This window comes from Mauremys reevesii, linkage group 7, assembly GCF_016161935.1.
Source record: "Mauremys reevesii isolate NIE-2019 linkage group 7, ASM1616193v1, whole genome shotgun sequence".
Taxonomy (NCBI): domain Eukaryota; kingdom Metazoa; phylum Chordata; order Testudines; family Geoemydidae; genus Mauremys; species Mauremys reevesii.
The window spans coordinates 25893245-25921043 of NC_052629.1; the positions used below are offsets into that span (position 1 = coordinate 25893245).

Consider the following 27799-nt stretch of genomic DNA (forward strand, 5'->3'; position numbering starts at 1 on the left):
ATTTTCTCCCATAAACAGCAAAAGTTGAAAAGAACCATAGTTTTCTTTGAACATATTTGTCTCTTATGCTCAGGGGAGAGATTGCTTCTTCTGAGGATTTTTTCTATTTGAAAAGGATGCTGTTCAGTTCCTAATTGTGGGTATTTGGTTTTTATCTCACAGATCCACATTTTTTCTTAAAAATAATCATGAGGGAGTCCAAGATCATCTATAGCAAAATCAGATACTAATCATCAAAAACAATTTTCTTATTCAGATGGGCAGATAATACCTACAAATAAACCAAAGTCATAAGGCAAGATATTCCATTGCAGCCAAAATATTTCATTGAAGCTGGGGGACTGGGGCAAGGATTTTCCCATCTTTGGGCTCTCCTGATTCTAGCAATAGCCAAGCACCAGTCTGATCCTTGATATATCATGAAGTTTATCTATGGTGTGACCAGCAACCCATGGGCCAAAGGGCTATTCCATTACCCAATTGCTGGTGTACAGGATGCCTCAGCCACCCCACCCCGCTTTTTTCTGGGAATGCTCCTTATGCCTGGAGTGATAGAGGAAACAGAGTGTATACCAGCTCTGCCCCTTCCAAGGATTATCCTTACAAAAGAGGAATCCTCAGATAGTCAGGTCAAATGATAGCCAGAATGAACACAGCAAGGAATCCAATCTATAGTCCTGGTTGGAAAAACAAAAACAAAAAACCTCTTTCCCTGTACCATTAATGTCCATAAGAGTGTCAAAGGGCATACCTACTCTGCAATACCTGCTGCTAGCCAGCATGGCTCTACTGAGGCCTGCCTTAGTTTCCTATTCACTTTGGGCTCCTTGAAAGGTACACAGAGTCCAGATGTTCAAAACATTCCCCCTTCTGGGGTCCAGTTTACTAAGGCTTCCCCCAAAGTCTTTCAAAAGAATGCTCAGACTTACAAAGTCTTCATCCCACTTTCAGCTGGGATCTTCCTCCCTGAGGGTCTGTCTTCTTTTTAAGAGTTCATTTCTCTTGCCCCACTCCCAAGCTGAGCATAGCTCCTCTTCTCCAAAGGTCTGTTTTGCCTTCAGAATTCAAACAAATGTTTGTTTGCTTCAGTGCCGAGTTATGAACAGCCATTCCTCTGCAAGAGTCTGTGTCCTTGTTCTCCACCAGCCTACAGCTTAGCCTTCTCCACAGATCTTCCATGCTGCTGTCTTCTCCCTGCTAACTCATAGCTATGCAGGAGCCTTCTTTCTCCTTGCAGTGTCTGCAGGCCTCTGCCAACACCCACTTGCAGCAAACTCCCCGCTTAACTAGGCCCAGGTGCCTTCCCTTAAACCCAGCTGATCAGTTTAATCAGTCCAGGTAAACTGGACCATGCCCCTTTGTAAAGAGGCTAGTAACCATGTGACAGAGAGGTATAGTTAAGGCCCCGTGCCATCATGCTGAAAATGTGTGTTCAGACGTATTTTGCCTTGCTCCTTACTACCTTCTGTATTCTGTACATGCATTCCCTTTTCTATCTGGTTTGGGAGAGGGAAAATGTAATCAATAAAGATGCAATTCTAAGGCTCATTTGCATAAAAAGAGGGACAGTTGTAGTTAGTATATTGAACTAATGTTACATAAAAGTGTGGGGGATAGGAGAGGTACACAGTATGTCATGCTACATAGCAATTGTTTGTATTTGTCTTCATTCCTCCTCCTCCTGAAAAAAATCCACACCCCACATGTTATTATGGTTTATCATCTCAGGAAAACCCTTGCAAGACTCTAATATACACTGTTAAATGCCAGAAATGTGTCTTGTTTTTAATTTGTTACAAATATCAGCATACCCAATCAAACATTTTGCTGATCTTCGACAAGAATGCTTTATTTACACCGATAGGTCAGAAAGCCACTTCTGCTTTTAGCTGATCAGAATAAAGTCTGCATCATTTGGTAGAAGAGACACATTCTATAGCCTACCCTCACACACACAAATATCAGTTGCTTTTTCACTCAGGCTTCCTCCTCTCTAACTAACTAACTAACTAACTAACTAAAATAGATGTGCCTTTCCTCTCTATACCTGGGGAAATCTTTGGTTGTTATCCAAGCTAATTGTGTGGCAGCTTTATAACATGCCAATATTCAAGAGATTCAGCTTTATGGAAATTTAGTACTTTCATTCTACAGGCTGGTGGAGGATGAGATAGCTGCAGAAGTGACAAGCTTGATCACCTTAGAAAATGCTAATTACACTATTCTCATTCTGCCTTTCTTGGCCAATCCATGGAGTGGCAGTGGTGTTGAGTTTAGTTGAAGCGGAGAAAAACAAACAACAAATCCCAGAGTAACAACTTCCAGATGGTGAAAGGTTAGTAGGGATCAATCCCAGCAACAAAATATGGAGTGACAGGAAAAACTCACACCCTCCTCTATAATATTCAGAATATTTGCGCTGAATTCACCCTTCTGACAAAACTCTGCACCCTGAACTGAATGAAGCCAGCATAGTGGTGGAGTGCCATGCATTACCAAAAGAAAGATCCGAGTATAATTTCCACATCTTGGCATCATGCCCCATGCATGAGTTCCCTTCCTTAGGAAATGGTAACCCAATGGTCATTGCAGTAGTAATCCTTCTCAACTATTCTAACATTAACTATCTTCAAAAGGATCTCTGTCTAGTACTTCATGCTAGAGGAAATTCACAACAATGCTGCTAATTGGGCTGTTATTAAGATGAAAGGTTAGTAAGGAGGCCTGAGGCATGTGTAGGTTACACAATGTTGTGTGCTGCAGCCACACTCCCAGTACACCTCTTCTTCCCCCGGTTGGTTTCCATGCTAGAACTAGTGAAAGGGTCCATGGGAGGCAGCCTTACATATGTCCTCTACAGTGCCCGCCCCTTTGCACTGTTCAAAAAAGACTAGATCAGCATAAATGGGGTTGTAGTGGGAATGAGGTTCTCATCTGATGTTTTGATACCTCACATTATGTAAAAATGGAAGGGAGTGCAGGTGTGAGCAGGCTTTCCTCTTTCTATGAAGAATCACTCTCTTCCCCCTTCCACAGCAGTGTAGGAATAATGAACCCCATTGTATGAGGTGTTATTTCTTTCCCCAAAAGAGGTGTCAGAATGTTAAGCCAAATAAACAACTCGATTGACATAATATTCTTTTGCGCTTTCTAACAACAACATAGTAATTGACACAAGTGAAAAGTCTGTTAGGCCTGGTCTATGCTACAAAGTTAGGTCAGTGTAAGTTGCCTTGTGTTGACATATTTTTGCATCTATTTACACTCTAATTTGTATCCCATTGACAAAAGCACCCTGTAATGGTGATGCAGGAAAACCACTACTTCGACTGGTGTTGAGCAATGGCTAATATACCATGGTCAATGCAGTATGAATGTAAACAATGCATGACCTATGTTGACCCTAACAGTCCTCCAGCAGCTATCCCATAACACCTGATACAGATCACTCTGGTCACAATTGTGAACTCCATTGCACAGGAGTCATGGAAACTGGAAACCCACCTCCATTAAAACATCCTGCATATTTTTAAATGCCTTTCCCTGACTTGCCAACTTGGTGAGCAGCACAAAGAGCAGCTCACCCTTGTGTGCAGCTTCCCAACAGACCATGCTGGTTACATATTCCAGCACACTCCAGCCTGGAGTAGACAGGAGGTATTGGATCTTCTGGGCCTGTGGGAAGAAGAGGTTGTGGAGGCACAGCTATGGAGCAGTTGTAGAATTGTGGCCATCTATGAAAGGATTGCACAGGGGAGGCGGGTGAAAAGGTACAATGCTGTCTAAATGTGAAGGAATTGCAGCAAGGCATACCACAAAGCCAGGAAGGCCAACAGTCAATCTGGTGCTGAGCTTCAGACTATGACGAGTTGCATGTCATAACTGGTGGAGGCCCCACCAGCACTGCGCAGACCACCCTGGATAACTCAATGGAGCCTGAGACATAGATCCCTGCTGAGAACTCCAAGGATCAGGAGTGGGAGCAGAGACACATGGTGGGGGTTCTGGCTATGCCTCGAGCCAGAGTCTAAGCATAGACAAGCCCGTTCCAAGGGAAGAAACCTCAGGTAAGCATGTGCATGCATTTTGCCATACAATGTTTAAATGTAAAGATGGTGCCTGGCTCATCCCAAGTTACCAAAGACATATCGGTTAATTTTCATTGTTTTACTTGTATGAGAAGAGGTAATGGTACAACAAACAGAGGTAGAGCTATTATCTGGTTTTCATTCCCTGTAGGATTAAATGGAGGTGATGGGGGCAGCTTATTTATGTACAGAGGGATATCCCTTGTGTCCTCCTTACAGATCTCAATGAAACCTTCATGGATATACTCTGCATATATGGTCAGCAAGGGTCTGCAAGCCAGTGCTGCATTGGATCACAAACCAAGGGTGTGGCAGACCAACATTGGAGGGGCATGGAGAGGTATCGATTGGACAGGAGAAAATGGAGAAAGACCCAAGAATCCCATCAAGAAAAGGAGAGGGAGACAGAGATGCTCCAGTATGTAATGGGGCTTCTCAGGCAGCAAACACAAACTCCAGTTGCTCTACAGGTCCAACAATTAAGGACTTGCCACCATTTGCAGTTCCAGGAAATCTCCATGGTGGCAGCACCCCTCAACAGTCTATTTGGTACTATGGGTTGCATCCCTACCCCCTACTACCCCACACTTGGGGGGCAGTAAGGACAACCACATCTTCACATACACTGATCTATGAGAGGCATGGTTGGGGTATGTGTAACTAAAATGGACTGCATTTCTGCACTGAAATGGACAGAGCTGTTTTCTGCCATTCTAAATTTAAAGTTCCATTCAATTTATTTGTGGCTGAAGTTTGTACTGTACTGTCCATTTTTATTTGCACATTATTTTTCCCCACTGCTTTTGTCAGTCACTAAATATCTATTTTTTTTAAAAAGTAAACTTCATCTGCATTAGTTCACCACACATACTATGGAACATATAGCACTACTTAAAGCACCCTGTACTTGTAAGTGTACAGCACCACAGAACTCATAGATTCAAGAAAATACCCAGTTATATGTGTAAATATACAGCAAGCACCACATAACCCATAGCTTCAGTGGAAGACAGTGTACTAGCTATATATGTGCAGTAAAACACAATAATTCATAGGCTCATTATAAGACACAGCGTTGTAGGTATAAATGTACACCAAGCACTACACAATTCCTAACAGCCCACAAACCTTCAGGGCCAGAGTGCAGTCAAGCACAGTGCATTAACATGGCTGACTGTTAAAGTGCTCTTTCAAAGCCTCATGCATAGCTCCACGTTGTGCTCTTGTAATGGCCCCTGTGTCTGGCTGTTCAAACTCAGCAGAAAGCTGTTCCACCTCTGCCCTCCACCCTGGTGGTAACTTGTTCCCCTTTGCCTCACTTATATTACACATCACACAACTAACCATAGGAATATTTTTCTTACAGAGGTCCAATCTTGAGAGTAAATATCTATCAAAAGCACATTCAATTGTCATTCTGTATCTGCTGAGCCAGTAGCTGAATCTTTCCTTGGCGCTGTCAAAGTGGCCATTATATGACTTCATGAGCCAAATGATCAAAGAGTAGGCTAGGTCCCCCAAAGTTCTACTGGCATTTCAAACATTGCCAATGATAATCTGCTGGTTGGGAAAGAATGTTCCTGCCTGCAGCTTTCTTAACAATTCAGAGTTCTTAAAGAGTCGAGTATCATGCATCTTCCCTGACCAGCCAAAGCAGATATCAGTGAAGCATCCCTGATGATCCATCTTGGTTTGCATAACCATGGAAAAGATGTACTCTGTGGCAAGGTGGGCTGGTGCCAATATTGGGAATGTGTGCCATCTATCACCCCGCTGCATTTCAGCAGCCACATTGCTTCAAATCCATCCATTATGTCCTCTGTGTTGCCAAGAGTCACAGTCATGCATACCAAGACATGATTTATGGCCCTACACATTTGCATGACAATGGCCCCCACCATTTTCCAACTCCAAAATGATTTCCCACTGACTGATAACAATCTGGCATTGCAAGTTTCCACAATGTGATCACCACTCATTTCTCAATTGTAAGCACAGATCTCATTCTGGTGTCCATGCTATGAAAGCAAACTTGGAACACAGATCCAGGAATGTGTCCTTTCTCATCCTAAAGTTCTTCAGCAACTGCTCATTATACCAATCCTACATTACGATGCAATCCCAGAAGTCAGTGCTTGTTTCTCAGGACTCAAAATGGTGCTTCATTGTCTGAAGCTGCTGTTTGAATGCCACCAACAACCTTTAATTGTTTTTCACTATATTCTTCAGCAATCTATCCTCAAAGAAATCATCATGTCTCCCACTGTTGCAGTTCTTCCTGTGGCTCTGATGATGCCAGATAAGTGTGTGTCCTGTATTTGCAATGTGCATGAGAATAGTACAGAGCTGTATGGGTTCCATGTTTCTGTCAGGGATGGTGACACGAATAAAGCTGTGCAGGTTTGTGTGATCTTAAAAACAGGTGTAAAAATTAAGAGGATAGGGATGACATTGTGGGATGAAGAAAGTTTCATGATGGGAACTTGACTCCTAGCTCCCAGAGTTCCCTGAGTGACTCATTTCTACCCCACAACACACAGTGAAAACTTCCCAGAAGGCATTATGCTAGATGGCTGCATGTGGCACACTGGGATACCTACCCATACTGTGCATTGCCACAAGCATTCCTGGTGAGTAAGCCAAGTGGTGATACAAGCAGCAAAGTATGCACACATGAGTGATATACTAATTGTGGCAGCTATATGCTGAGGTAACTTGTGTCAACCAAAGTTTATTGTGTAGACAGGGTTTGAGTCTATCTGCTGTAATACAATCATTTATTTCCAGCAGAAGTATATATCAGATACCTCAGAAATGTATCAGACAAACCCACACTGCACCTAATTGTGCAATACTATACCATAAAGGACTATGAAGATTGTCATTGCCTTTATACTTTTTATTCTAGCTAGCATAATAACAGATGTTATTTTTATTCCTATATACATATAAAATAAGAGATTTGACAAATCTCTTTTTTTGGAAATGGTGGACATCAAATAGTGTTTGATTTATAACCAAATGGAGGGACTAGACCTAGAAATATCAGAAATGTTATGTTAATATATTATTTAGCAACTGCACATGCTAATATTATACCTCTGACTGAGCAATGTCAAGGCATGGGAAACAAACAGATTGTAAGTCTCTCATAGAATGCAACAAGTCAAAACTCTGCTAAACAAATCTTGAAAAAAAACTAAGAGGTAAAATGCTAAACTCAATTTCCAGTTGTTAAGACTCATGTTTTTTTCACAGTGGGCTTGATCCAATATTCATTGGAATCATTTGGAGACTTTCCATTGATTTTAATGGCATTGGATCATGCTTTGTAAGCCTAATCCAACTCCTGTTAAAAGTAATAGAATTGCTCCAATGGATGTTACCTCAGACCATATACAAAAGTGGCTAGTGGGTTCTGTTCCCACCACAGGACCAAACACTCTGAACCAAATCCTTCACAGTGTGGAACTGCATATTTTCTATGAACCACCTTTTAGTGTGCCAGGATATCAATAAAGGGAAAGGGGAAGCAAAGAACTGGAGAAGTTGGTGCCCAGAGACAGTGGGAGAAAATATCTGTCAGTGACTGGGATGTAGGTGGTTGTACCCAGTGGTTAGAGCAGGAGTCAGTAGCCAGGAATCAGAGGCCAAGGTCAGAGCTGAAGACAGAGGCCAGATGCCAAAGCCCAATGGCCGAGCCAAAGTCAGAAGTCAGAAATCAGAGCTGAGGGTCAGAAGTAGGGTTTCTGGAGTGAGGCCAGGCAGGAGCAAGTTTGGGATGAAGGCAGAAGCAGGATTGAGTGTAAGGCTGGAACAAGGCAGGGGCAGAAGCTACTGTAGCTGTGGGAAAATGCTTTGAGTGGCCACTGAACTGCTGGTGGACATACTAGCTGCTCTGCTGACTCTTGCAACCTATCAAGCAGAGTAGCCAATCAGGCAGCCTACTGCCTACTACAGGCCTGCTGCCCAGAGACTGGCTCTGCTGCAGGCCCTGATTCCTGACAATGTCAAGGAGCTACAGCCAGACTTGTCTGGCCAAAATCTTTACATTGCAGAAGACATGCTGATCTCGGAAACTAGCCACATATTCCATTAAAGAGAATGGAGAGGGAAGCTGAGAATCTTACCAGAAATGGAATGTAGTTGCACATGGGAGTGACTATAGTTGTGTCAAGTGTAAATGTAAATCTGACACACACACAGTTCAGTATACATTATGTATTTTATTTTTTTCATGAGGAGTCAGTGACTATTACCGAATTTCTTTTTTGGGGGGCGGGGGGGATAAATGGAATGCAGGAGAAGATTGGAGGCAAAGAGCTATTAAGCGTATCTGTTAAGGTGACTACCAAACCTGCTTATTACAATCTATATATAAACTAATCATAATGGAATGAGAAGTCGAATATGCATTATCTGTGTCAAGAATGCTTTTTTTGATTAAATATGCAATCTAGAATAGGGCACCATGCTGTTCTGCATGTAAGAAGTCCTTTTCAATTGAGTTATTCAAATTAAGGTAGTTGAGGAAAGAAATGGCAAGGGGCACAGAAGAAGAGAGAAAATATTAAATTATTAAAATAAAAACATACATATGTATTAACAGAATATTTTACATATGCATATATAGGATAGCAGATTCCAGTGTTAACTGGGGGAGGGGTGGGGGGAGTTAATAGGACTCAAAGGTGATAGGACTAAAAGTCTTATTTTCCCTTTCAAAATTAGCAGGGGGAAAGTAGTTCAGCAGTATAATGATGCATCTACAAGACTGTCCTATTAGGAAAGATTTTTTTTATATTGTCAAGTTAAATGAAACAAAACTCAACTGACTCCCTCACCCTCTCATTCTCCAGTTCCATCCTTCACCTGAGCTATATTCAGCACAGTATCAGAGGGATGGGGGCAAAGTTGGCTTAAAGCCACCTTTGAGCTGCCCTAATCCTGGGGGCATAATTTGGAACAGATTTGAGGCTACTCTAATTCATTCCTGCTTGTAACAGTCCCGTGGGAGCTGTTATGACACTTGAATACTACCAGCATTCAAAATATTTTGGCCACACCCTATTTTGCCCTATGCTGATGGAAGTAGATATGGATGGCTACACCCATTAGGGATTCCCCTACACACCTTTATATCCCATAACATAATCAGGGCCAAGATATGTCTCTTCAAGCTCCAATGTGTCATTATATAAAATCGAATATGACATATTACAGTAACCCCTTACTTAACGTTGTAGTTATGTTCCTGAAAAATGCAACTTTAAGTGAAACGATGTTAAGTGAATCCAATTTCCCTATAAGAATGAATGTAAATGGGGAGTTAGGTTCCAGGGATTTTTTTTTTTTTTGCCATACAGTACAGTACTATAGTAGGGAAGTGTCCCCGCCTTACCCCACACAGGCACAGCCCACTGGCAGCACCAGGGGCCGGGGGAGGGGGCTCAACCCTCAGCCCGCCCATGCCACCCCTTTCCCCAAGCCTCCACCCTTAACCCACCTCTTCTTTCCCCCCTCCTCCCCCTTTACTCTGCACACCGCGTCCTCGCTCCTCCCCTCTCCCTCCCCTGCCTCCTGCCCACGGCAATCAGCTGGTTTGCAGCATTCGGGAAGGAGGGGGAACCTGTGCGCAGAGTCCTTGCTCCTCCCCTTCCCTCCTGAACAGGGGTGGCTCTAGGTATTTTGCCGTCCCAAGCATGGCAGGCAGGGTGCCCTCGGCGGCATGCCTGTGGGAGGTCCCCAGTCCCGCGGATTCAGCGGCGCGCCTGCGGGAGGTCCGCCAAAGCCGCAGGACCAGCGGACCCTCTGCAGGCATGCTGCTGAAGGCAACCTGCCTGCTGCCCTCGCGGCGACTGGCAGAGCGCCCCCCCGGCTTGCTGCCCCAGGCATGCGCTTGGCGTACTGGTGCCTGGAGCCGCCCCTGCTCCTGAACACCACAAGCCAGCTGATTGCGGCGGGTGGGAGGAGGGGGAAGGCGCTGATCCACGGGGTCTGCTGGAGGGTGGGAGGTGCTGTTGGGGGGGGTGCGTAGGGGAGCTGATAGCAGGGCTGCCAGCTGTGGATAAAGCAGGCAGCCAAACAACATTATAGTGAAGCATTACACAACTTTAAATGGAGCATGTTCTGTAATTGAGCACGGACGTAAGATCGAAACAACATTAAGGGAGAGGACGTTGAGTGGGGAGTTACTGTATCTGTAAATGTGAAATGTTTAACTCCCTCTAAAAGCTATGAAAAAATCTTTTCAAAACTTTGGAAAAACATAGCAATTATTGTTAAGGATCATAACCCATAAATTTTACTTTATTCAAAATGTCCAAAAATAGTAATTTAACATAAAAACATAAAATTATAAACACTGGCAAATTTAATGAAAAACATTGATCTTCATTGGAACAAATGTTGAGGCTTTTGCTTGACAATGGAACTTTTTTCCACTAAGAAAGGATCATTTTTCAAAGAAAAAATATCTCACAATATTTCACTCCCTTTTTAAATAAATTGGAACAATCTTATAAAATTAAAATAAAATGAGTAAACTTCAGGTTCTGTGGCTTTTTAATTTTTTATGAGTACTTTGCACAAGCCTAATCTTGTTTAACAAACTCTTAAATGACTATGCCCTTTTTCTAAAAGGATATTTATAGATATTATAAGGTCTATCCAGCCCAGTATCCTGTCTACCAACAGTGACCAATGCCAGGTGTCCCAGAGGGAGTGAACCTAACAGGTAATGATCAAGTGATCTCTCTCCTGCCATCCATCTCCACCCTCTGACAAACAGAGGTTAGGGACACCATTCCTTACCCATCCTGGCTAATAGCTATTAATGGACTTAACCTCCATGAATGTATCTAGTTCTCTTTTAAACCCTATTATAGTCCTAGCCTTCACAACCTCCTCAGGCAAGGAGTTCCACAGGTTGACTGTGCATTGTGTGAAGAACTTCCTTTTATTTGTTTTAAACCTGCTGCCCATTAATTTCATTTGGTGGTCCCTAGTTCTTATATTATGGGAACAAGTAAATAACTTTTCCTTATTCACTTTCTCCACACCACTCATGATTTTTATATCCCCCCTAGTCACCTCTTTTCCAAGCTGAAAAGTCCTAGCCTCTTTAATCTCTCCTCATATGGGACTCGTTCCAAACCCCTTACTCTGAATACTGTGAGGGTGCCTCAGTTATGGCCAACCCTCTGTTGCCTGGCAACTAATGGCCCGGACCCTTCCCCCCTGCAAGGGGATGCTAAAGGTGTGGGAGAACACAGAGGTCAGGTGACCTCCTAGCTCGGGAAAGAGACGAAGCCGAGGAAGGAGGGGCTGGAGGAGGTTTGGCAGTTTTGGAGGCTGGCTGGGAAATGGAGGGGAGCCCCAATGGGACTCGGGCCTCCTAACAGGGCTGTGGCCTCCCTGGGGCCCCAGATGGACCTAACTAAAGAGGGTCCTGTTGGCTGTACCGGCAAGGCCTGTTTTGGACTGTGTTCCTGTCATCTACATAAACCTCTGTTTTACTGGCTGGCTAAGAGTCACGTCTGACTGCGAAGTGGGGGTGCAGGACCCAGTGGCTTCCCCAGGACCCCACCTGGGCGGACTCACTGTGGGAAGCGCATGGAAGGGCATATACTGAATCCTCCTAGGAGAGACCCAGGAGGTGAGGCCATGTGAGCTTCTTGCCCTGAAGACAGTCTGCTCCGAGGGAGAGGAGGCTGCCCAAAGTCCTGACTGGCTTTTTGGGGAGCAGTTCCAGAGCATCGCCCGAGGACTCCATGTCATTTTAGTTGCCCTTCTCTGAACCTTTTCTAATGCCAGTATATCTTTTTTGAGATGAGGAGGCCACATCTGTACGCAGTATTCAAGATGTGGGCGTACCACGGATTTATATAAGGGCAATAAAATATTCTCTGTCTTATTCTCTATCCCTTTTTTAATGATTCCTAACATCCTGTTTGCTTTTTTGACTTCCGCTGCACACTGCGTGAACGTCTTCAGAGAACTATTCTTGATGACTCCAAGATCTCTTTCCTCATTAGTTGTAGCTAAATTAGCCCCCATCATATTGTATGTATAGTTGGGGTTATTTTTTCCAATGTGCATTACTTTACATTTATCCACATTAAATTTCATTTGCCATTTTGTTGCTCAATCACTTAGTTTTGTGAGTTTTTTTTGAAGTTCTTCACAGTCTGCTTTGGTCTTAACTATCTTGACCAGTTTAGTATCATATGCAAACTTTGCCACCTCCCTCTTTACCCCTTTCTCCAGATCATTTATGAGTAAGTTGAATAGGATTGGTCCTAGGAATGACCCTTGGAGAATACCACTAGTTACCCCTTTCCATTCTGAAAATTTACCATTTATCCCTACCCTTTGTTCCGTCTTTTAACCAGTTCTCAGTCCATGAAAGAATCTTCCCTCTTACCCTATGACAACTTAATTTATGTAAGAGCCTTTGGTGAGGGACCTTGTCAAAGGCTTTCTGGAAATCTAAGTACACTATGTCCACTGGATCCCTCTTGTTCACATGTTTGTTGACCCCTTCAAAGAACTCTAATAGATTAGTAAGACACGATTTCCCTTTACAGAAACCATGTTTAATTTTGCCCAACAATTTATGTTCTTCTATGTGTCTGACAATTTTATTCTTTACTGTTGTTTCAACTAATTTGTCCGGTATGATGTTATGGTTAGACTTACTGGTCTGTAATTGCCAGGATCACCTCTACAGCCCTTTTAAAATATTGGTGTTACATTAGCTATCTTCCAGTTATTGGGTACAGAAGCTGATTTAAAGGACAGATTACAAATCATAGTTAATTGTTCCGCAATTTCACATTTCAGTTCTTTCAGAACTCTTGGGTGAATGCCATCTGGTCCTGGTGACTTGTTACTGTTAATTTATCAATTAATTCCAAAACCTCCTCTAGTGACATTCAATCTGTGACAATTCCTCAGATTTGTCTCCAACAAAGGACAGCTCAGGTTTGGGAATCTCCCTAACATCCTCAGCCATGAAGACTGAAGCAAAGAATCCATTTAATTTCTCTGCAATGGCTTTATTGTCTTTAAGTGCTCCTTTTGTATCTCGATTGTCCAGGGACCCCACTGGTTGTTTAGCAGGCTTCCTGCTTCTGGTGTACTTAAAAAACATTTTGTTATTACCTTTTGAGTTTTTGGCTAACTGTTCTTCAAACTCCTTTTTGGCTTTTCTTATTACATTTTTACACTTAATTTGGCAGTGTTTATGCTCCTTTCTATTTATCTCACTAGGATTTGACTTCCACTTTTTAAAGGATGCCTTTTTCTCTATCACTGCTTCTTTTATATGGTTATTAAGCCACGGTGGCTCTCTTAGTTCTTTTACTGTGTTTTTTAATTTGGGGTATACATTTAAGTTGGGTCTCTATTATGGTGTCTTTGAAAAGCGTCCATGCAGCTTGCAGGGATTTCACTCTAGTCACTGTAACTTTTAATTTCTGTTTAACTAATCTCCCTTTTTTGTATAGTTCCCCTTTCTGAAATTAAATGCCACAGTGTTGGGCTGTTGAGGTGTTCTTCCCACCACAGGAATGTTAAATGTTATTATATTATGGTCACTATTTCCAAGCGGTCCTGTTATTATATTGTAACCTATCTCACTAGCTGGGTTGCAGGTAAGTACAGTCTGAGAAAGAGGCTGGGGAATGGAAATTGAACAAAGTGATCGTTTTGGGGTAGACTGCTGGTTGCCAGCTCTAGGGAAGCAGGTACTACTGTGTGAGGATCTGGCTGCACTGAAATTTGTTGGATTTTTAACCATATGATCTCATCTCATTCCTTTGAATACCCTGATGCTATAATATCTTTATATGGCTGATCTGTCCTGGATGTTTTTACATATGAAATATTTGAATCAGATTTATTATTTCCTGCTTTAAAATGACATCAACTGGGCCCAGGCAGGTGGATCAATGTGCCTGTGGAAAGTCCCAGACCCCTCCCTCTGAGGCTTAATTGCATAGGTTGAATTGTACAACAGAATGGATAATTGTCATGGCCATGGCTTCCATAATAAAAACTTTGCCTTTTAGGGACATCACGCTATAGCACAAGAAGATTTTTTTTTAAAATAAATTTGGCTCCATATATGTAGTGGAGTAAGCCTAGGGAGAGTGACTAGGGTTTTTTAAAAAGGTATCAAACCAAGTAATTTTGAAATGGAGGTAATCAGAATTACCTGCCTTCATTTTGAGGCTGACTAATGGGCAGGAAGAACGCGTGGATGCTCAGATAAAAGGTGTTATAAAAATGTAAAGTACTTAGAATCAGGGTAAGAGCTTTCAAAGCCCTCAAGGAAGAAAAGCTATAGTATCAGGAAAACAGCTAAGCTTAAATTTAAGGTTTTGAGAAACTTTAATATTTTGGGGCTATACTGGTCTCTAGCTAGTCAAGCTCAAACGCTCAATGGGGCTTACACACGTGCTTTTGTGCATAGGGACATTTTCCTGAATTGTAGTCTCTGACTGAGGCTGATGCTGAAAACCCACTGGGCCTTTGTGTCACCATATTCCTCACATCCTGCTTATTCATTAACTTCCCAGGTAGCATAGGATGTAACTTTACACTTTCACTGAAGTTTGTTCAGCTAATTACTATCCATTCCCAACAATTTATGTACAAATTTACAGTATGTTTCTTTTTTAAAACTACTTTTATGGAATGACTGAAGCACATAAAATGTCTGTTCCCAAAGCAACCAGAAAACAGTAAATTACAAAATGATACAACAAACAACAGATGGTACCACCTTATATCTACCTCTTCAAACTCAAACTAAAGTGTTGCTTCATGGATAGTCTGATAAACTCCCTGTAAAAGCTCAGCCCTAAACCGTAAGGTATATTGTAATTCAGATATTTCCCTCTATCCATTAATAGCCTGACTTATGAATAAGAGGATGAAGAACAGCAGTCAAATTCTGCATATTGCATAGCAATAGTAGATGAATGCAGGGTAGACTACAGTGCAATGTCAGGATCCTGTCACATACACAGCAACTTTCCTTTTTACTTTCAGAAACAAGTGGCAGTAAATACTGGAGGAGCATGAAGTTGTCCTACTCTTGCTGCTGTAAGCCGCTCATTTTTAGCAGTTTGTGATGAAACTTGGAAATTGGCTATTCTTCATATCAATACTTTTAGCCACATGTGAACACCAGTATTTGTGCATGAACAAAAATATTTGCTATTTGTCATTCTCCAGTTTTAAAAGATTCAGTCATCCAATGAGGGCACAGTAACACCAATGTGTGATGCAGCACATCATAAATAATACACAGTGATTAGTTAAAGAAAACAGTTCATATCCTAACAATTATTTTGTCCAAACTACGTGCTAAATATTTACAAATAAGTAATACGAAACTAGCTTATTTTGTACATGACATGCAAACAGCATAGGGCTAAAAAATTCATAAAATACTTTATCTGCAAACAAATAATTCAGCCAGCTCTAATCTGGATCTATAAATTGGTCCATAAAAGTGACACATTAACCATGATTTACATTTTGTATTGTGGAAAGTGTTTGGGGGTGAAAGTCTTTGCTTAAATTCAGACAAAACAGTCCCTAGCACATATTAAACTCTTTTCCTCCAGCTTTGATTTCCAAGAGGTACAGTGTCTGCCTAACCTCAGATACTAATTATGTAATCCATCAAACCAGCAGGATTCTGGGTACAGAAATAATATCCTACAGTAGTACCCTGGATATAAAGTAGGAGTGTTTGAAAGGTGCTGTACCCACCCACAACACTACTGTTGCACATAACATACACCAGATCAGTTGATGAGTCGATAATAATATTTCATGCCAAGGACAAACTTTTGCTACGGCACTTAATTACCATCAGCCCACATGATATTTCTTTATTTTCACAAATTGTTTAGAAGGGCTTGTTGCCTAGTCAGTTAGCATTATAAGACAGCTGGTGTGCTGAACTCAGGTTATTTAGAATATTATGGGGGTGGATATTGGGTACTTTGGTCTTCATAGAAGGTGGAAAATCATTGCTTCCTATCTTTTTTACATATTGTTCCAAGTTATGACTTTTTTATTAAACCTCAAAGCTCTTAACTTGATACGACTCATGTTAACATGGGTACATACAAGCACATTACAAGTCCCCTTCATTAAAACTTAATCTTATGAGCCACCAGTTTCATTTTTATGAATACTGTCTTTTTATTTTACAATATTTTAATCCAAAAGCTAAGGCTGAATTCCCTTGCCCTCACCACTCTGCATGCTGGCCAGACTGGCTCCTATTCCACCTCCAGATCCTTAGGAAGAAAAGCTTTTACAGTCATTCCCTACTGCAGCTGCCCTGGTCATGATCTCACTGCCCCTTTAAGGGGGATTTAGACTTCAGCACTATTAATTTGTGATGATTTTTTCCCCTGCAGTTTTGGATAGTGGTGGAGTTATCTCCAGAGAAGTAGGTGACTACTTCACCCCATCTCCAGCCAGTACCTTCTCCACCCCCTTCGAATTCTACAGAGGAATGGTACAGTCCTCTCACAGAGAGGCAGACATTATTTCACAAAAGATAGAACAACTCCATTCTGCAGACACTTGCTCCATTCCATATTTAAAAGGCTGATAGGTCACTAAAGGAAAAGTTACATTAAGATCCTCTAACCAAGAATTACCTGACACAAAACATGGCTAGTGATATTATCAGTACTAAATTAAGACTGAGCTTGATAAGTTTATGGAGGGGATGGTATGATGGAACTGCTTACGTTGGCATGTGGCCCATTAGCAACTACCGGTAGCAAAAATCCCCAACTGCTGGAGACAAGACACTAGATGGGGAGGGCTCGGACTTGCTAGGGAGAATTCTTTCCCAAGTATCTGCCTGGAAGGTCTTGCCCACAGGCTCAGAGTCTACTGATCGCCATATTTGGGGTTGGGAAGAAATTTGCCCCCAGATCAGATTGTCAGAGACCTTGGGTTTTTTTTTTTGCCTTCCTCTGAAGCATGGGGCACAGGTCACCTGCAGGCTTAAATTAGTGTAAATGGTGAATTGTCTGTAACCTGAAGTCTTTAAACCATGATTTGAGAACTTCAGTAGCTCAGCCAGAGGTTAGGGTTCTATTTCAGGGGTGGGTGAAGTCTGCAATGTGCAGGTGGTCAGACTAAATGTTCACGATGGTCCCTTCTCACCTTAGAGTCTATGAGTCAAAGCTCCATGGCAAATATTTTCTAAATGATATTGAGACACAGTAAAGCTATTCCAGATGGCAGGTGTTGCAAGGGAGAAATCTTTTAGAAGTTAAGGTCAGATTTTGTGGAGGTGGAGAGACAAAGTAGAAGCCTGAACTACAAGAACAGAGGTCAATAGGAGCTGACAACTTAATTATAAAATAATGAATATACTTTGCACTTATATAGCTCAGTTTTCTCCCTAGATCTCAAAATGCTGCGAAATGGTGGGTAAGCATTATTTCCATTCGCAGATGGAGAAATAGGTAAAGAGAGGTTAAGTGACTTGACTAAGTCCACAATCAGCTAATTACAGAAATGGGACTACAACCTAGGTCTCCTAGTTCTCAGTCCTGTACTCAGTGCACTAGAGCACACACCCCCTTCTGTCACACGCCTACAGTCAATATTTGAATATTTAAATAACAAATTTAAAGTGTTTCTGCTGATTCGTTCCATGTTCTAATCAATTGTAGACACAAGATGAATTGGCATTTTAAGGCGATTATCCCTAGCAGAAGCAAAATAATTGTTTTTTTATTAGACCATTAATTTTCTTTCCATTGACTATGAATTCCAGATTTTTCTAGTGAGCTAGGAGACTGCAGTGAAACAAAATTATTCTTAGTATAGCAATCAGTCTTTTCTAACTGCACTGTACGTGCCACACTTTTATTAAATGCTTCAAGCCATTAAAAACAGCAATTACCTGTCAATCATGGTATATTTCTTCTGAAGCCCTCATGAAAGTAATCCTTGACTTTCTACTTTGGGAAGGGGAAACTGCACTCCATGCAATGTGATTCAGTGAAGTCATCATTTCAAATAAGAGCCTGACACGAAATGAATAGCTGTGGATAATATTGACATTATACGTAGAGAAGCTGCTCATTAGGAGTAACTAGTACGTTCTGCAAGTTTTAAGGACAACGGAGAGCATTATTGATTACCATGTATGGAACAAATTGTGAATAGTGTTGATTAGATGGTGGCTTACTGCCTTTTTTCTTAATTAATGCAGGAACAAGTACCACAAATAGTTATTTTCATATTTACTAGCAACAGAAAAAGTCTTTTCCTGGGAATGAGCTATGGATCTTTTTGAAACATGAAAATACTGAGCAGGTAATGAAAAAAAGAGCAACCCAACTGGCAAATGAAACAGAGATTCGGAAGCTCAGATTCCTCAACATCTGAAGGCTATCTCTGTCAACTTCCGAGAAGTTAAAATGCAGGTGGGTATTTAACATACAAAGGAGTTTGAGTCAAGATAGGAAGTACCCAACCCATCACCTGGGGAAATGTAGGGAAAATTCATGGGATGGGAGAAGATTGTTTATTGTTTATTACTAAGAGTAGGGGTTTTTTATTTTGTTTTAAATCTTCAATAGCCAAAGAAATATTAAATAAAAAATATCTAAAAAATCAGATTCAGAATATTGAAGAAAGCATTTAAAAATACATGTCATTGTTTATAGTCTTGAATGGTGTCAAATCCCAATACCCACCATTAACTTTAATGGGAATTGCTGGAATTCCATAGACCTCAGAATCAGGCCATATGGTTCCAATTTTTCCTCTTCTTTTTTCATCTTATATGCTTCTCCCCAAGATAGTTATTCTGATAAGGGCTTGTTAATTGTTATTTTTTTGTTTGTTTGGTGGCCAAATCAGTAGAAAAAATCATTTCAGGTCAAACAAAATGTTTTCTTCAACTTGAAATGGATCATCATTTCATTTTCAAGCGTTTTTTCTTTTAGATTTTTTAAATTAAATTGAACCACATTTCCAAATTAAAAGTTGATTTGAATCAAAGCATTCTGTTTAAAAAAATGTCAATATGAAACATTCTGATTTTCTGAATTGTTATTTGTCTCTCCTCCCGCCCCTTCCCCTCGCAAACCAAAATAATTAAGTGAATTCAATCCAAGTTTTGGTTGACCCAAATTGCATTTTTGATGAAAGAAAGTTTCAGATTAAAAATTTCAACCAACTTGAATTCTGATCCTACAACTCCCCCACTAGTTCTACCTCCTCTGCATTCATGTTCACTTTCTCCCTCTTCTTTACCACAATATTGGCATTTTCCCTCCATTTTTCCCAGCTGCCTGATGCCCTTTCACCTCACCCCCACCAGCTTGGGTCCTCAGCTTGTACTGTGCTTGCCCCCACCACCACTTTAAACCCAACATGTTCCGCTCCCGTCTACATTCTCTGTGTCATATCCCAGTATTCCTTATCTGTAATACTATGCTCCCCACAACTTCCAGTTCATTCTCCTCTCTCAGCCACAATCGACTCAGACTTTCTGGTTGCTGTGGCCCAGGAAGGGAGTGAAGCACTATGCTCTCTCCTTCCTGTATTGAACCACATGCAGAAGATGAAGAAAAAGTGCTATAATAGTTGAGCTTACTGCAGCACTCCTTCCTCACCTTCAGAAAGGGATAAAATGGACCAGAGTGTGTGTGTGTGTGTGCGTGCGCGTCAAGAGCATTTTCTGTGAAAGGGGGCTGAAGGACCTCTTAGACCAGTGTTTCTCAATGACCATCCATGGACCAGTGCTAGTCCCTGAGATTTCCCTGACACAGTTTAGGAAGGCAGCAAGACAGTCCCTGGTATCAAAAAAGGTTGGGAAACACTGGTTTATACAAACTATATGTGAAGTACGGGGGTGACAATTAATGTAAGCAATTAAGGCATTCCCACTAGGGACAGAAACTGGCTGTCAGCCAACTAATGCTGGGGAGCTGATAGCAATGGAAGGAGCTCGTATTCATCTCAAATGTTTTCTAGATAGACTTACATGCAGTGCTGGTGAGGAGCCGGTGATCATGTTACATGTAGGTACCAATGACATAGGGAAGGATAGGAGAGAGTCCCTGGAGGCCAAATTTAGGCTGGTAGGTACAAGATTGAAGTCCAGGACCTCCATGGTAACATGCTCTGAAATGCTTCCAGTTTCATGCACAGGGCCAGATAGACAGGCAGAACTGTAGGGTCCCAATGCATGGATGAGGTGATGGTGTAGGGAGAAAGGTTTAGATTTATTAAGAACTGGGGAAATTTTTGGGAAAGGGGGGACCTGTATAGGAAAGATGGGCTCCACCTAAACCAAAATCGAACCAGATTGCCGGCACTTAAAATTAAAAAGGTTTTATAGTGGTTTTTAAACTAAGGGCTGGGGGAAAGCCAACAGGTGTGGAGGAGCATGTGGTTTGAGACATCCATTGGGGGGGGGATCTATTAATGGAGATTCTCTATGTCCTAGTAAGGAGGAGAGGCTGGAAGATGATAAAATACAGTTAGGCTCTGATGAGAAACAGTCAAATGAAAAAAAGTCCCATTCAATTACATCATGTAATGAGAGACAGCTAAAAAGTGACAAGCTTTTGAAGTACTTATATACCAATGCTAGAAGTCTAAATAATAAGATGGTTGAATTATTGTGCCTCATATTAAATGAGGATATTGCTATAATAGGCATCACAGAAACTTGGTGAAATAAGGATAATCAATGGAATATAGTAAAACCAGGGTACAAAATATATTGGAAGGACAGAACAGGTCGTGGTGGTGGGGGAGTGGCACTACATATAAAAGAAAACAGAGAATCAAACGAAGTAAAAATCTTAAATGAACCAAACTGTACCATAGAATCTCTATGAATAGTAATTCCATGCTTAATTAATAATATAACAGTAGGGATATATTACCGACCACCTGACTAGGATGGTGATAGTGACTATGAAATGCTCAGGGAGATTAAAGAGACTATTAAAATTTAAAAAAAAACTCAATAATAATGGGGGATTTCAACTATCCCCATATTGATGGGGTATATGTCACCTCTGGATGGGATGCAGAGATAAAGTTTCTTGACACCTTAAATGACTGCTTCTTGGAGCAGCTAGTCCTGGAACCCACAAGAGGAGAGGCAATTCTTTATTTAGCCCTAAGTGGACCACAGGATCTGGTCCAAGAGGTGAATATAGCTGGATGGCTTGGTATTAGTGACCATAATATAATTAAATTTAACATCCCTTTGGGGAGGAAGACACCACAGCAGCCCAACACTGTAGCATTTAGTTTCAGAAAATGAGGAGGTTAGTTAAACAGAAATTAAAAGGTACAGCACCAAAAGAGAAAAGAGAAATGTTCTTACGTTCTTAATATTAGAATCATGGAAGAGACATCAGGAGGTCATCTAGTCCAACCCCCTGCTCAAAGCAGGACCAACACCAACTAAATCATCCCAGCCAGGGCTTTGTCAAGCCAGACCTTAAAAACCTCTAAGGAAGGAAAATACAGCACTCTGTTCCTAAAACAACAGCTATACACTTCCCCCCTTGTTTGAGATCTTAAAGAAGTTTTTAGTTTTCAGCCAAGCCTTTGGAGTTCAGTTTTTAAGGCAATCTCTCTGGTTTATCTGCTCAACACACAGCTCAGCAAAACTCCAAGGGTTGATTTTTGTTATATTTATCCATACTAGCTAAATGTATGCACTTATTCCTCTAGAGGCCTTTTTGAACTTTGTATCTCTTTCTTCTAGGTTAGGACATTAACAAAATTATAACTTATGTAAGTTTCCTTTAATTGAGGAGGACAGTACCTGAGGGTTAAAAAGAATCACTGGATGGCAGAAGCAGAAACATTGTTTTACCTCTTGCACTTTCTCTTCATTAACTAGAGATATTGTGTGACCCCTGGTTTTTGCATTTCTTTAAGCAAGGTGCTCTTCAGAAAAAGTTGGGTCCTTTCAGCAAGAGCAGACACTGGTTCCCTGTTAAGGTAGCATTCCTGCCTGGTACTTTTCCACAATGTGTCACTAATATCACAAGACCTGATTTATATTTTGTTTGCTGCCAGAGTAGATAATTTAGTTGAATAATAATCTTCCTTGTGTGAGAACTTCTATTTTCAAAGCAGTTCATCACTTAATAAGTTTTCCTACAGGCTATTAACTGACATCAGGAACCTTTGTCAGTTGGCATCTTTCATAGAAGAATTAATTTTAGATGCAAAAACTGACTGTCAGGTATTGAAAAAAGCAAAGCTTCTCATGTTATGCAGCATCACAAGATGAATCTAACAGAAGCATTCACAGTGGAGCCTTCTTATAGCAAAGCCATTCCTATTCCAGAACTAATTCACTACAAGGAGAGATTCACTGAATCCAGAATTACAATTTTCACATTTCAAAGCACTGGAACATTTTGAAACTTGCATTTAAACCCAACTATCACATTTCATTATGCCCATATTCACTATGGATGAAACTCAACCTTGTAAAGCACAAGGCCAATAGATCAGCTTAAAGCCTACAAATCACTGAAATCTTATTTTGAGAGCTTTGTGTTGGTCATCTGCCTAGCAGTGATTTTCAACCTATACACTGTACTCCTGTTCACTGTACTTCTCTATTTCTTGTAAAAGTCAGCAGTAACAACCATATTTTCCATGTACAGTAAACTCTTATGATGACCAATTTTCCTTTTATTTTCTATTATTTTCCTTATCCTTCATAATAATGCTTTAAGAGCCAACATTTCCATTAGAAAACCCTAACAACAAGAATACAGGTTCTCTGTCAGGTATCAGTTCTCCAGCAATTAATGTATGTCGGTTACAACACAATCACAAACACAATCAGTACTACTTGATTTATCTATACAACTGGACAAAAACTTTGGCTGCTTAGTCTTTGATTATTTCAATTTTTTTTTGTTGTTGTTGGCTGTGTTCTAGTATCGAATAGCAATGCCGGTCAAAATTTACCAAATGTTAATTTTCTATTTTTGCTGCTGCTGTTGTAAAAAATTCAATTTTCAATGGTCGCACCCCTTCCCAAGTTGTTGAAATCCCAATAACATAGCAACCTATTTTTGGTTTAGATTAACTATTTCTGATGTAAAAATATACACAATTTACATCATGTACTGTGTTATATTTTCAGTTCTACACAAAGTTAAACATGAACATGATCCTGAAACTAATATTAGATCCATTTCTGCCACTTTTATAGAAGGTTTGATGAGACTACTTGTGTAGATAAGATACTATTCAAGATGAATAAAAGAGGCAGAATTGGGCCCTTATTTTTTTTTCTGACTTTCAACTTCAAAAGGCCAAAAAGCCAGTACTACATTATAAATATACATCAAACTTATTTGAAAATTTTGATCAGGCCAAAGAATATGTGGCTAATTCATCATTTGACTAAATGTTACTGCATATAAATCAGTCCCTGTTATTCAAATAATAGTGTTCCTTTGTAATTTCAGTCAGCCAATTTAATGATACCTTTTTTACTCTATTTTTATATGCTTTGCCCTCAGAAAACAAAACATTATTAAAGAAATACAAACCAAAAACCCTGGGGACAAATATTTAATTTGATATATTTTATATAGGATAGGTTGAGATTATTTTTAATACAGAAATGCTTATGATCCTAGATTTCATAACAGAGATAGGAAGGTGGAGAAGGGAAGAATTTATAAAGTAGCTAAAAAAATCAATTACTGCAGCTCTTCTGTAAGAAGATATGTCTCCTCATCTCAGCTGTTCTCCATAGTAAAAGTGAATATTTTGCTGAGTCTAGTATTTGACCTAATAAGACAGTTAAATTACCTACAATTTTTGAGGATAACTCCCCATAGCTGAGTTTGCAAAGTCAAAGAAGAGCTATTTATTATTTGAAGTAAGATTTATAGTTTTTGCATTGATCAATAATACTACATGGAAGCAAGGCTAATTAATTAGTTCTGTTTTACACAGTTTATGTTTCAGAGAGCAGCTGCATGGCAGCTAGAGGAATCTGTGAGTGTTAACCAATGTTCTTATTATTTTCTCTGTATCTCCACCCTTTTTTGCTTAATTTGCTTGGACAGCACTCAATAAGCATGACTTGTATACAAGACTGTACCATTCATAAAGAGGCCTACAAAGTGAATCCTGAAGTTTGTAGGTGTTGAAAGTAAACAAAATCCTGGAGATCTGACAGGCATCTGATTTCAATGAACTGGAACCTCCCAGCTGTGGAGGTGATCAGGAAGGTAGGCCAAAGAGAGGCTGTGACTTTTTTAGCAGAGTGAATGACTTGTAACCTGAATTTCGGGAGCAAAGTCTGAGGTTACTCAATACATGGGGTCCTTAAATCCAGATCTAAATTTGAGAGTCAATGCAAATATTTGGCACAGCTCTCCTGACTTGTAGATATCCCCTCACATCAGAATTCATGCATATGATAATTTTACATTAAAGGTGATTGAGTTGTTCAGCACTTCCATTTGGTGTGTTTTAAATTTTCATTAATCAGTAAAAAAAATTGTCCACTTATAAGCCACTAGATGTCATCTGCACTTGATTCCATAGAATCACATTCCCAGATAAACAAACCTATTTATTTGTGTGTAACAAACTGATAAATCCCTTCCCTCCAAACTGAGTACCTAATAACATTAACAGTACAGGACAAATACCATATGTCACTTAGCAGTAAAATAAAATATACCTATTTAACTCCATCTTGTATGTAGCTCAAAAGATTAAGATTTTTTTAATGCCAGATACTTAACAGTCTGTTATATTCCAGTAAGTTCTGAGTGTCATTTTCTGGAGACAGTTTATGCCCTTTCCCATGTGTTGCAATTTAGAACTAAGTTTGTTGGCCTGTGTGTGTGAAAGGAGAAGAGGTTGTAGGCAGCCTTCTCCCCCGTGTTCCTCTGTCCCAAACAGCTAGGCAGGCCCTTTCTGCAGCACTCAAGAACACCATAAGAGACTGACCTTAATAGCAGTCTGACCATAATACTTTCTCCCTGGCAGGACAGAGCAGGTGTTGGAGGGGGAAGGCTCCCTACAATCTTTATTACTTCTGCCAGCAACAGGAGCTAAGCAAGTGTGAGAGGTTCCTCTATACAAAGATTGTTCGGAGCATACCTATAACATGAGCAAATTGCAGCCTGAACAGCAGGATTCCTGTAACAGAGAATGCACTGTGCTATATTTCCATGCCAGCCAAGAGAGTGTGTGGCCTAACTATCCTTTTCCAGGACCTATCTCTCAGAGGGGGAATAAAAAAAAAAAGGCTGCAGGCTGAGTGCCTTCTAGTGCAGTCATTGCAATGTGTTTCTTCCAGAAATTTATAAATAATATTCAAAGCCAAAAATTAAAGCAACTATGCACTACAGGCATAGGCATTCTCCCATTACAAACACCATCTCTATGCACATTTCTCTCAAAACTTGAGATAGAATATGTATTATGAATTGGGTGATAAGATAGCGAAAGTCTTGTGCAGAGGTTATAGTCATAGGATCATTTTGTCTTTCATATCTGGAAAGGAAGCAAGAGGAAAAGTACTTTAAAAAGAAAATCTAAAGAAAAATAATAGTGACTGAAAAAATGTCATATTATAGGAAAATGTACTATTCTGTTTCATTTAAAATGAACCTAAGCAGTTGTTGACAATTCCACTATTCCAAGGAGAAGGAGATGCAAGCCTTTGATTGGAATATTTCTGAGCAGATGAAAATTGAAAGGAAATAAAAAGTATTTAATGAAAAGCCAGGCTTGACTGATGAGAAATCCCCTAAAGGGAAAAAAGTAATCAGTGAATGAGGGTCCTGCTGCTAGGTGGCTATTACACCTTACAAAAAACGATATTGTGGATCATTGATTTCTGTTGTTCTGATATCCAGCAGAAACGGGTGAGTAGCACAGAACCTTGTCTGACACAATCTCAGGAAAATGAAGTCTATTTAGAGTCTAAACAGAGTTTCTTGTGGAAAACCATATGCATCTTCACACTAGTCTCTAACAGACACCCATTATGAAGCGTATAATAGAGCACAAACTCAACTATATCTGTTTTCTTTTTGAGGGGAGGGGGAAGCTACTGTAGTATTGAGTTGAACAAGCTGACAAAGGGTTGTCTTGTCCTTCTCTAAATCCTAATAGTTGACTTAAGGGGAAAAAAACGAGTATTAAGTCTGGCATTATGAGCAATGGCTGTCACGACTTCTTTAAAATAAAGTCCACATACTACATAGAGTGCCTGGGAATTGATTTAAAGAAATTAACAAGATAAAGTTCAACTTCTGTGTTCTCCCCATGATTGTTTGCTCGCAGGGTTCTTCCTTCAGGACTGTTCAGCCTACATCTTTCATCTGAAAGACTCTTGCAGTTAGGGTAATTGTGAACCATTAGAACCTTTACTGATTTTCCAGCAGGATGAACAACTTCCAACAGGGAAGTTGAGCTGTTTTGGGCAAATATTGTCAGCTTGTTATAGGCATATGTTTTATCCTTGTAGAACAGAACATTTCTCTCAAAGTTTATTACAAAAAATCAGAGAATAATGTACAATCTATGCAAGAGTATATTATGTTAAAGCAAGCACTCCAAGCCCAAAAATGTTACCATCTCTGTAGACAAGTAAGGGGAACCAAAAGAGCTTACTTAAGATGGAAGGAGTTGATATTTAAGTGAGCTGTAGGTCCCTGGTTGTGAACATTGTGAGTCAACAGTTCTTGAGGGTAAGCTGAGGGTAAGAGGACAGAGGTACATTAAGAGTTTAATATAGAGTTATTGATATTATGAATACTAGCACACATCCCTCAGAAAGAGATGTATCAGATCCCATTTTTTGTAAACCACTGAGAGCTCTAAAGTTCTTTACAAATATTAATCACAATACTTCAATAGATTATATTGTTATTTTTCTTATCCCTGCCTTTTTAAAAAACAAAAGGCTTATATTCTCTCTCAGTGCTGCTTCTCTTTGCTATATATTATATTACCCTGTGATTGTTTCCCCTTGACTTTATTTCTACTCTCAGACTTTCCTTTTCCATTCCAATATTTTTACTTTAGCTCTTTCAGTTAGCTTTCTTTCTTGTATGTACTCTCTGTCCCAATACCTAGTCCCCTGGTCACAGGTCTGGTTATGATCCCCCCTGTTGGATACTTGCAAGGGGATCCAAATGCTGAATCTCTCATGCCCTTTGCTTGCTGGGGCTGAACAGAGTTTACACATTCTTCCTAGATTTGGGATTCTAGGCACACACTCCATGGCAAGACTGTATGTCTAACACCCCACTTGGCAGTGGGGACTCCACAATCCAATTGCCTAAGCCTTAAAATGAGTGCTATTTTACCCCAAGCCTCTCCAGCAGCTTTTGCATATTCTCCAGAATCTCACCAAAGATGTGAGCTTTCTGGTTTACAGTTTACCTCCTCAAGGGTACACAATAATGAAAGCCAACAGACACACAGGCAGACTTTGCACAGGATTCTAAGACTTCATTACTCTTTATATAATAGTATGAGGAAATATGCACGTCTATATAAAATAATAAGCACACTATCGTAGGGTGACATTAGCCCTTTAAGAGCAAAGAGGCCAGTGCACCTGTGATTGGTTGCTTGCTATCCCCCCTCCCGGTTAGGCTTGAAGGAAGGAA

At 40.4% G+C, this 27799-nt stretch overlaps 1 protein-coding gene across 4 annotated transcripts in view; it reads right to left on the minus strand.

The window, feature by feature from the left end:
* TCERG1L (transcription elongation regulator 1 like) overlaps positions 1-27799 on the minus strand; it is a 248497-nt gene that overhangs the window by 215381 nt on the left and 5317 nt on the right. For 2 of the 4 annotated variants that reach the window (XM_039482839.1, XM_039482838.1), the window contains exon 1: positions 930-1235. The exons of 1 other annotated variant lie outside the window; for it this stretch is intronic. The gene's annotated coding sequence lies outside the window, so the exon portion shown is untranslated. Of the gene's footprint in view, positions 1-929; positions 1236-25121; positions 25155-27799 lie in introns of those variants that run through there. One more of the 4 variants, XM_039482840.1, reaches the window with a different exon arrangement.